Below are 11,885 nucleotides of genomic sequence, written 5' to 3'. Positions count from 1 at the left end.
GGGCACTTAAGAAGTACGGCTTGCACTATATGTACGGTTTAGGAACTATTTGGCACAAACCGGATTTTAGCAAATGTCGACAAAACACACCGCGCTCGCAATTGGCCTGCCCAATTTCAGCATTCCAATCTTCCATTTTTCTTGGCAGGTTTCTGTAGAAACACACGTGACTAGATATTTATCAGATTTAGAAAATATGTAACTACAAGATTTTTTTTAAATGTTACTCCCTCCATTCCATAATGTAGTGCGCCCACGTTTCCTGAGATTTAACTTTGACCATAAATTTAACCAACGAGATCGACAGCGGCTGGAGCAAAAATTATACCACTGAATTCGTATTTTCGATGCGAATTCAGTTGTATAATTTTTGCTCCCGCCACAATTGGTCTTGTTGGCTAAATTTAAAGTCAAATTTAGATCTCAGGAAGCGTGGGCGCACTATATTATGTAATGGGGGGAGTAGTGTTTCAAAAAGTAGTTCGTGAAATTTCCATGAATTTAAAAACAACAATATATTAAAAATATACTTAAATACAAAAAATAATCTATTTTAAAAAATGACATAAACTAATAGAAGGAATAAAAAACTAAGAAAAAAGAATGAACAAGAAAATAGAAAAGGAGAAGCAATAAAAAATAAAAACCAAAGAAAACATGGATTTTTTTATGTAAATGAAATGGAGAAAAAAAAACTGGGCATAAGAACCATTAACAGAAACTCTCGCTAGTGCACTAACACTTATTTAGCTACCATGTGCGACAAGCCCAAGGCGGAGGAAACAAACAAGCGAGGAAGATAATGAAATGACTAATTAAGGAGTAGTATTATTTATAAAGGTCACTGTCACCTTGGCAATTAGGGGGTTTTCTTTTTTTCTTCTAGATTCATTTATTCAAAACGTTTTATCTCTTAAACCATACGTTTAATCATGAACAAAGAAGCGAAACGGAAGAACGGTTTTTTTTCACTTTTTTTATCTTTTCTGAAGACGGACATCTATGCCTCTCACAAAAGTAAATCTGTGCTTCCACGAGAAACGAATATGTGCCTCTCGCGAAAGAATAAAAGATAAAACGTGATATTTTTCCTTTTTCAAGAGGCACAATTCGTAGAATCAAATATGTGCCTCCACGTGAATAAAACTGTGCCTTTTGCCGAAGAGGAAAAACAAGATTTTTTTTCCTTTTCGGGAGGCACGGTGCCTCTCGTGGAAGCAAATTTCTGTCTTCACGAGAAGTAGAAGTAAATATGTGCCTCTCGCGTTATATCGCGAGGGAGATTCAAGCAAGGGGGTGGGGGGGGGGGGGGGGGGGGGGGGAGTGATTTGCGCAGGAGAGAGGCAGCCTAAGAAGGGTCTTTGCTGGCACTACATCTCACTTATCTACTCGCGCCACTGCTGCTAAGTATGGAGCATTGTATAGCGTGTGTTTGGGAAGATCCGTCATCAAGATGGTAAAATAAAAAAACCAAAGAAAAGATGCAAAAACTTTATTGAAATGAAATAGAGAAAAAAAATCTAGGAATAGCAACCATTGACAGAAACTCTCTCTAGTGCACTACATGGTTTGGGCACTTATGTAGCTACCATGTGCGACAAGCCGAAGACGGAGGAAACAAACAAGCTAGGAGGGAAGATAACAAAATCACTAATTAAGAAGTATTTTTTTGTAAAGGTCATTGTTACTGTCGCGACTGGGGAATTTTCCCTTTTTTTGTAGATTCATTTATTCAAAACATTTTATCTCTTAGGCCATGTGTTTTAAATTCTTAACAAAACACCGAACCGCAAGCACGGTTTTTTCACTTTTTGTTTCTTTTCCGAAGAGACACAACTGTGCCTCTCGCGAAAGTAAATATGTACCTCCACGAGAAGCAAATATGTGCCTCTCTCAAAAAAAAACACGACATTTTTCCATTTTCAAGAGGCACAATTGTGCCTCTCACAGAATCAAATATGTGCCTCCACCCCAATAGAATTGTGCCTTTTGCGGAACAGGAAAAGACACCGTCCCAAATTTTGGGCATGGAGGAAATATTATTTACCAAGGAAAATTGTCGTTGTTTATTATAACTTTGCGAAAAAAATTCCTCCATTGTCACCGTTGGGCCCATTCATTGAGTTCGCCCTGGGGCCTCCGAAAATTCAGGACCGGACAAATCGACCAAACAGACCCTAAGCAGTATGCATATTCAAGCATTCACTGGTTCTTCTCATCAAAGAATCATCCACGGGAGGTCCTATATGAGAATGTTGGGAGCGCCTATTGAGGGCTTCAGATGCCCAGAACGGCGCTAGCGCTTGCACGGATTCTAAGCGGGCTGCAACCCATTTGGCTTTAGCTCGCTCGCCAACAGAATAGTTCTAAAAAATATTGTTGTTTTAGCAAAAAAAAAAACGAATCCAAATTTTCTAAGATCTCTTCGCATGACCCCTCTTGTATTCCAATGAACATCCACATTGATCAATAAAGTGTAGGCAATTCTCAAAAAAATAAACAGAGAGATAGATATGTAAAAAAACAAGACACGAGAGATAGCCACATGAGTGATTGCTCAACACATCTGTCTGCTTCGTATACTTAGATGGACAGGATAGAGATGAACCAATAGAGCGTCCTCATCAGTCGGCCCCATCATCATCATCTCCTTGTTGAGAATCAGCATCTTCTCCATCGCTGACTAGAGCATCCTCCTCGTCACGAACGTAGGCATCCTCCTCGTCTCCTTGCTCTTCCTCACGGGTAGAGAAACGGGGAGCGATTTCACTCGGGTCCATGCTGGCAAATCGTTTACTGACGTATCCCTTGGTCCTCCCCTCGCCGGCGAGGAAGTTCACGTCGACCTCGAAGGAGCCCTTCTCCTTGACCCCATTGATCACCTGCTGCCGGAACGCCTCGTACTCCTCGTCCATCTTCCCCAAGTAGGCCGCGTCCTCCGCGTGCTCCCGCTTCTTCTGCTCGATCCACTCCGGCGGGAAGGACCCCGCCAGGCCGTCCAGGTAGTCGTCCTCCGGGAACGGCTCCGGCTTCAGCGCGATTATGCCCCTCAGCTCGCGCTTCGTCAGCCGGCGCGTCCCTCTGCTTCCACCTGCAGGCGGCGCTGCTGCTGTTGCTGGGGTTGCCGACCCGCCGGCGCACTGCCTGTCGACGGCGGCTGGACGCTTCGCCTTGCGCGCCATCCTGTTTCTCGTCGTCGATCACGAAAGCAAAGGCTACGTGACAAGTTTCGACTGGATTGACACACCAATCTCGTCTCGATGTAATACTACGTCTACATCTACTAGTAAAAGGCCCGTGCGATTGCTACGGGCTTTAAAAATAATAAGATACTATTCACGAAGCTAAAATAATATAGAACAATTTCATTTCAACTAATACACATGTTTTTTTTATAGTCAGCATAATAGCATTCCCTAACAGAAACCAACCAGTTCTCTCCACATCGTATCAAATATATTATTGACAAATGAAAAATGTTATTAAAACCAACCAATAGTCGAATGGTTATGATACTGATGGTACCCATCCATGCAGGGACGGGGCCGCCTTCATAAAATGTCATAAAATGTCACATATATAATGTATAGCCTCACGCCGCAGGCCTTGGCCCTGTCTCCGCCACTGCATCCATGTGTGAGTGCATGTGTGTTTCGGAAGTGTGCAGAGACTGTTATCTGTATTTCTTTAAATTTTTATCCAGACATAGAAGAATTTTAATTATCTCATCATTTTCTTAATTTAAATACAAACATATTACATAAATTTGGAATTCGTGCTGCTATTCTCATTCTCTAGCCGGACAATTTTCCATGTGGAGAACTAATGCATACTTCCTAATATATCAACGTTCCAACCTTCTAGACTGGAGACTGCCCAAAGAAATTAATTTTTTTTCTACCACCAACTTCTTCATATGGTAGAAAATGCCATCTTTTTTACAGAATTATGACATAAACTTTAAAACACATACAATGGTATTATTTTCATTTTTCATAATGCATTTGCATGTCAAGTCATACAAGTTTGATTGCACACTCGCGGACCATCCAATGAATTCTCCAAATTCAGTTAAAACCCAAGCATTACATGATTTCTTATTGTGCATCTTTCACCATGTAGTGACCCCTAAAAGAATCAAACAAATACCATGCCTATTTTGACATAAGCTCACATGCTATTTGACCCACCTAAACTGGCAACCTTCAAATACTCCGGACGATGTTCCATCATGGAAATCCATGTGTTGCCACAGAACAACACAATATCACTCAAGTTGTATTTATCATGCTTACCGTCCTTAACTGGTTCTATATTTTATTTCTGAATATGCACCTATTTCACACCCCCACCAGACAAACGTTGCTCTTCGTTCTTCATTATTTATCTCAGCACACCCTTTGACATGATAAGTTACTTCTTACAATACTTTTCATTGTTTTTTCATGGATTGGCAACACTCATGTTTAGGTGTATCTTTCTCCATACAATCCGGATTTTGGACTAATGGGATATTCAAATAAATGATTACCATGATTTGCCCAATTCGTTTACTATGCTCTCTTGTGCTCCTCGTTGGCTTTACCTCAACTCATTGCCATCGTTTCTGATCAAATCACCTAGCAAAAGCAAACTAAGTTGTTAAGATAGAAACAAAAAAGGACAAAGTCTTTACTAAAATATAAATAGAATACAATTCGATCAGTACATGCTTGCTCACTTAACATAATTTGAACCACAAAGAGACATGTGAAAATAATTCAAGTGCATGATGGATGCTAACTTATTTGAATTACTTAATTTGAGGGCTGATATCAATGGACTAATTACTAATTAAACCTGCAAAACACATCGCACTAAAATGTATGTATAATATTTGATCCGCAATGAAGGTGGCGGCGGCTCCTCTCGTACCTCCGCGGCGGCAAACGGCTCCACGATGAGGTCTGCAATGAAGGTGGCGGCGGCTCCTCTCATACCTCCGCGGTGGCGAACGGCTCCTGGATGAGGTCTGGCGGCGGCTCCTCTCAGATGTCAGCGGCGGCTTTCTCGTACCTCGGCGACGGGCGAGTGGCTCCACGATCGACCTAGCAAATAGATAGATCGAGGGCAGTCGCGTTGTATACCTAGAATATTTTAGTATTCACAAAAGAAGTGTCCTTTTAGGCCGGTAGCTGAGTCAATCTTGACCCTTTAATAAACTTAGTTATATTCTTCATTTACACCCAGTTTAGTTAGAAGTACTGGCAAACAATGCAGTATGCTATCGTCTGATAATATAGGGTAATGGATATGCTGAAATTGTAGATACGTGGGCTCCTAATGATTGAACTAATTTATTTATTTTTCCACACTACAGAGACAGGTGCTTGTAGAAATACCAAAGTATATGCCAAAAAAAATTTCTTTATGAAAACATTGGACAGCTATGCTGCAAGGTAGCAAGTAATCTCACGACAATTTCAGAAGCAAAACAAGGGAAAAGGATGTGCAAACCTCTTAAGGATTTGAGGAAGTTCATAACTCCTCAATCAAGTCAACCATTAATTTCACATAGCGCATAGGAATCAACCGCCTCAGCAATCTCCTCCCCGTTGGATCTGGTACCAGCAAGGTACTCGCGGCGAAAATAAACCATCGTCCATATGGGCAACTACAATGACTGAAAAATATGTGGTCATTAATATGGGCAGCTAGAAAAATATGGACAGAACTGGAAGGCTAACTCTAAAACCAAACTTAAAATGGGAGCTAATTATTTATGTGCTCTAAATCCATATAAAAACTAATAATCATTCTCTGTCTGAAAAGAAGTAACTTCCATGAATGGGGGAGGGGGTCTGTACCTAAATGAAATCATTGCACACAACAGAGCAAAGCTGATATTGTTATAAAAAAAGTACTTCTTGCTAGAAGGACAAAACCAGGAAAGACCATGTGCAAAATAAACTTTCTTGTCAATCTAGCTAGGGGCCTGTTCATATGAAGAAGAGAAGGATCAGCAAAGGAAATAACATATCAAGAAAAGAAAAGAAAAAATATTAGAATGTAAATATGTTTGCTCATCGATTACCTTCTACCTTTTTAATAAACATAATTATATTTTAATTTGCTCCGTTGTTTTCTTATTTTTTTTACCAAACTGCCATATATGGTACACGAAGGAACATTTACCTGAAGGCATTAATATATTTTCAGCTTTTTAGTCTTACTGAATACTCCTGAAGGAGTCAAGGACTTGTTTTCTACTGTATATTAATAGCAGTAGGTAAAAGGCCAGTGCAGGTGAAAATATTATAAGGACACATACATTAAATACAATGACAAGATCAAGCTTTCAAATGATGCTTATGTGGTATTGCAACGAACTCCGACATCCAAATGTACTATAAAATAAAACAATTTAACATCTGCTGTGAGCGAGCACAAGTATCGATCAATTTTACAATTGCTGATTTAGATCCCAAGAGGCTATATTTCTTTGTTCAACTACTATAAATAAACTAAATAAGATGGGAGTGAGACTACATACATAAAGCTGAATGTGCAAGATCGACATCATCCCCTAAGTGCTTCTCTTCTCAACTGCTTCCTTCTGGATGTTTTGATTTTTCAATGGAAAACAAAATTCAAAAATATATGGTCAGATAATTGCAACCTCAGTTTATTTATAGAAGAATGTTATTGAAAGAATTGCATCCAACCAAAAACAAACCTTAATTTGAGACATATAGTTTGATGCCTTACCTACAGTTGTAACCTTCTGAGCAAGTATGCCAATCTGCATGTTCGAACAGAATTTTCTATTGGAGAGCAAGCAGAGGTTTATACATCAGAATCTTCTATGAGAAGCAAGCAGAGGTTATACATTATATAGAGGAGACTAATAGAGAGTACCAACTCGATATTTCTTGCTGGTCCATACTTCAATTGTCGTCATGAAAATGAAGCACTGCGACCGTTGCCGGCTCCTCCAAATGCCCATCAGTGTAGGCATGCTGGAGAACATACAGTACTGCACGAGTCAAACCGAAGAAGCAAAGAGCGTAGGAAAATAGACAATTGAATACTGAAAGAAAGGAGAAGATAACCACCATATGCACAGTTCATTACATGAGTCAAATTACAATGGTTATATTCCAAGGCCATCTGGCAGTCCCTATTTTACAAAGCTTGGCTTTGATGAACGTACCAATCAACTACTCTTAACGTTCCACATCACCTAAGCTAGCACTGAATGCAGAAAACTTACAATATTATTTAGAGGTGCTAGTTCAAACTATGACCAATTATTTGCATGGCTTCTCATCAGCAGTTATGTTTTTACTGCCTTTAGTATATTAATTAGGCTTCATTCAGAACTGTTGCTGCACATTAAGTATGAGAAGGTAACAAGTTAACAACATGCAAAATATCAATCTAGGCATTGGTCAAGTTTCAGTTGAGAATTCACACATTATGTAAGAAGTATATGTGATGATAGATTTGAATCTGAAACGAGATCAGCATATGTATACCTTGTAAAAACATCGTCCGCCAAAGGGGCAAGTATCCCTTCTAAAGTCAAAGTACCTACAATCAGTCGACGTGAAATAACATATGTGTGGCTTAGACAAATATTTCGTGAATCAACCTCTACTCTGAAGAACATACAAATGAAATTCTCTCTGGAGTACTATTAACCTAACGATCATATAGTGAGATGCATGCAACCATCAGATTTATTGTTACTGACCTAAGAATTTATGTATTCCCGTTTCAAAAAGTAAAAATCCAGTCCTGAATCCGCCCGCCGCCCACGCATCTATGACAAAACCTCTTCCCCTGCTGCTCCTTGATGGTGCACCTCCTCTCCTGCTGCTCCTCGATGCTGCAACTCCTCCCCTGCTGCTCCTCGATGGTGCACCTCCACCCACGACGGCGAAACCAGCGGCCCTTGCTCCATGACACCGGACCAACCAGTAATGATGGATATGGGTTTTGGTGACCTCTGACCTGAACTGCTGCGGCTCAAAAAATCAACAAAACAAGATTAGCACGTTGGAAAGAAAATCAAAGAAGAAGTCACACGCATCAGTACATACAACCAGCGTAGTACAAGCAGCAAGTGCAGCTAGCAAGCCGGCCACCGTACGCGCAGCTTGCAAGCAGTCAGCGCAGCACCCGCGCACGGGGCGCACAGCATGCGCACCTACCGTGGAGAAGCAGGGCCGGCGCAACACGCGCAGCACCTGCGGACGGGGCAAACAGCACGCGCACCGGCCGGAGAAAAGCAGGGCCAGCGCCGCCATCCACACGCCACGACGCCCTAGCACGGCGCCACGAAGGACGGTTGTGCCACGAAGGACGTTTTCCTTCTCTGCCCCTGCACGGCGCCACCGCTGCCCCTGCTTCTCCACCCACGCCGCGACGCCCCAGCCGCTCCACCCACTCAGCGACGCGCCCGCCTCGCTCCGCTCCTCATTGCCTGCAGCACAACTCGGCGGCTAGGGTTAGCCGCAGGGGCGCGCGCAGGGACTTAACGACGAGGAGGTGCTCGAGGGTCGATGGGGGAGACAGGGCGGAGGCACGCCGGTGGCGGCCGACGCAAGAGGCGGGGCTGGTCGAGGAGATCCTGAGCGGCGGCGGCCTAGATGTGCGAGGGCGGCAGCGAAGGGATGGAGGGCGGCGGCGAACGAGGGCAGTGAGTCGTGCGTGCGAGTGGAGGCCAGGAGAGTCGTGCGTGCGTTTGGTTAGGGTTTTCTTTCGCTGGTTAATTTTCGTAGGTTTTATTTCGTTGGTTAATTTTTGCTTGTAGATGGGTGCGAAGGGAGGTGCGGCCCTGGACTGCAGGGGCATCGCGACATGGTTTTTCTGGTTTTTTGCGGCTGAGCGGGAGGTGGGAGCAAGTACCAAAGAAGTACCAAAAAAGACCGGGTGAGGTGGGACGAAAATAAAACTCGGAACGCGACCTACCAACTGAGACATTAGGAGTAGAGATATCTATATCTATACCTACTAATAAAGCAAAGTGCGTTTCGCCAATTTTTTCATCCGTTCACCACCGAAAAAAACTTTTTTTACTATCCGAGGTGGTAGTAATTTTTTATGCCTTTGTTTGCCAAAAAAGAATTTCCGTACGTGGGCCGCGTGCTCTGGCCCTGCAAAGCCTGCCCACTTATTTGTCTGCCCATGCAGCTTGCAAAATACTATTTCCCGCACAAGGCGACAAATAGTCGAGTTTCGCACAGGACAGCCAATATTGGGCTAGCCCATTTTTCTTTGTCTCTGTGTTTTATTTCTTTTATTTTTTTTCTATCTCGTTTTCCCTTCCAATTTTACTTTCGTTTTATCATTTATTTCATAAATTAAAAATTCTCACAAAAAATTCCGAATTAAAAAACAAAATTTTGAAAATGTTCAGAATTCCAAAATTTTCTTGCAATTTTGTAAAATATTCAGACCAAGCAAAAAGTTTCCCATTTTTGCAAAAAAAATCATATTTTTCAAAATTGTTCGAGATGTCTAAAAAGAAACTGGCATTTCAAAAAATGCATCAAATTAAGAAAATATTATTGGTTCAGTTAAATTGCCACAACTAAAAATGATCTTCGTGTATAAAAGATACACATTTTATAAAAATCTTATGAAACACATGTTCCAATTTTAAAAATGTTCAAAAATTCAAATAATGTTCATGTTTTTTTGTCGGAGTTTCGCACAGGACAACCAATAGTGGGCTGGCCCATTTGCTATGTTTCTGTCTTTTACTTCTATTTTATTCTCCTTTCCCTATGTCTTTCTTCCCTTCCAAGTTTATTTTTCTTTTAGAATTTATTTCTTAAATTAAAAACTCTCAAAAAATTCACACTGAAGAAAAACAATTTTTTGAAAATGTTAAGAATTCTGAATTTTTTTTGCTATTTTGAAAAATATGCGGAACCTTAAAAAAACCATTTATTGTTTTTAAAAATTGTTCGAGATGTCTTAAATGAAAATGGCATTTAAAAAACGCCCCAAATTTGAAAAATATTTCTTTTTAGTGAAATTTGCACAATTAAAAATAATGCTTTGTATAAAAGATACACATTTTCTAAAAATCTTATGAATTTTCAACACATGTTCCCGTTTTAAAAAAAAATCACAAAGTCAAATAATGTTAATATTTTTATAAAAAACGTTGGTATTTTCAGAAAATGTTTGTGAATTTAAAAAGATGTTCCCTTTCATATATTTTTTCGTGTTTTTTTGAAGTGTACATAATTAAAAAAAACTGTTCCGTATTTAAAAAATTGTTCATGTTTCCTAGAATATTTAGAAATTTCATACCTTAAAATCCCATCGATCGAAAGGATTGAAAGGAAAAGTAGATTGAATATCTCATCAGCCTTATCTGACGTGCGGTTATGTAACAAAACTCTTAAATGCCCTTGATTATGAATGGAAAAATAGCGGATTGATTCTTTCATACGTGGCGAAACTGAGAAAGCTAAACGTTCTTTTTTTCGTGTGCACATAAGATTTTTCTTGCACATATAATTGTCATTGACTTTAAATGCATACTATTTATCTCCCGTTGCAACGCACGGGCATATGTGCTAGTAGTATATAAAGCGGACGTACGAGCCGATACATCGGTCTGTTTGCCGCACGAACTCGAAATCATATCCAGTCCAAGGATCCACAGCTAGCCAGGACTTCTCCTTTCGTTTTCCTTTTTGCAAAAAACTTTTTTGAGGGAAAAGATTACCATCAACCGGCTGATTTTCCCAGTGCATCCATCGCCTCCCACATACGACGCGTGTCCCACTCATCCCACACATCGCTTCACCCTTGCTACCTTATCTTCACCTTCGAGGACTCCCATCCACATCTCTTTTACCTTCCATCTTCTTCTCTCCTTCCCCAGCATATTCAGCGTCCTCCATCACGCGCGCCTATGATGGAGAGCACCGTACCCATGGAGGTAGATGCAAGCTATACCCTCTAGTGATAGTTGTGCTGGCATTTCTAGATTGCTTCTACAAGCTATACCCTCTCCGAAGCTGTTTGTTTGTTGATTGCCGGGTGTTGGTTGTATCTTCTCCAACTCTGTCTTTCAGAATCTAGGCTAGTACTAAAATGATGGCCATTTCATTCGTTTTCTCTTTCGTCAATGTGCCTCTTTTTCTCCATGAAAACACGGTGAACAAGAGATGCTTCTTTGGTTTGGTTTGCCATCGCTGTCTTCTCTTTTTAGGTCGTGGGACAAAAATCCCCTTCTAGTTCAGGATGTGCTTCTTTGTAAACTCCAACCAGTTTCCTTTCGAGCCAGGCGAGGAGGCAGGGGCCTTCTTTGACATTGGAGCTGGGCGGATGTGTTGGGTCAGGGCTTCTGGCGATTAGGCGATAGCGTGCCCTGCTTTGTCATTGGACGTGTTCATCCAGTGTGAGCATTCCACTTCTTCCATGGCATTCTGATCGCGTTCAGGACCTCTTCATCGCCGAGCAGTGCTCCTCCCTGTTGATCTTTTTAGCTTGATGTGTAGGAGGCTTGTGAGCTGCTTTCCAGCACCTTTGTATCTTGCCGTTTTCTTTTCTTTCTTGTGCTGGTTCCGAGTTGTAATCCTAGCCGGTTGATGGCTTTGTTAATTCAAAGCTGGGCCCTTCTTGAGCTTCATTCCAAAAAAACCTAGGGCGTTCCGAAGGAACATCAGAGGTAAATCTCTAGACAAATTTCTCTTGGTCCTCAATCTTGCACTTTGATAAATTTATGTTATTCTTCTTACAACAATACTAACCTTGGAGTATAGTTTGGTTGTCTGGTCTTGCCAACTTGGTCTTAGACTCCTGTTGTCATATTGATAACTTTCTTTTAGAGAAAAAGGGCACACGGCCACGGTTCCATTGCCAACCAACGAAACCAG

General features: G+C 41.1%; 1 long non-coding RNA gene across 1 annotated transcript; it reads left to right on the top strand.

Moving 5' to 3' along the window:
* Window positions 1-10,806: 10,806 nt before the first annotated feature.
* LOC125522247 (uncharacterized) lies at window positions 10,807-11,638 on the top strand. The gene is made up of 2 exons (XR_007289705.2): window positions 10,807-10,945; window positions 11,278-11,638. It is a non-coding gene; the product is annotated as an uncharacterized LOC125522247 (long non-coding RNA).
* Window positions 11,639-11,885: the final 247 nt, after the last annotated feature.

Source organism: Triticum urartu, chromosome 7A (genome assembly GCF_056163025.1).
Source record: "Triticum urartu cultivar PI428250 chromosome 7A, HENAU_Tu73, whole genome shotgun sequence".
Taxonomy (NCBI): Eukaryota; Viridiplantae; Streptophyta; class Magnoliopsida; order Poales; family Poaceae; genus Triticum; species Triticum urartu.
This window is presented reverse-complemented; position numbering and strand designations above follow the sequence as displayed.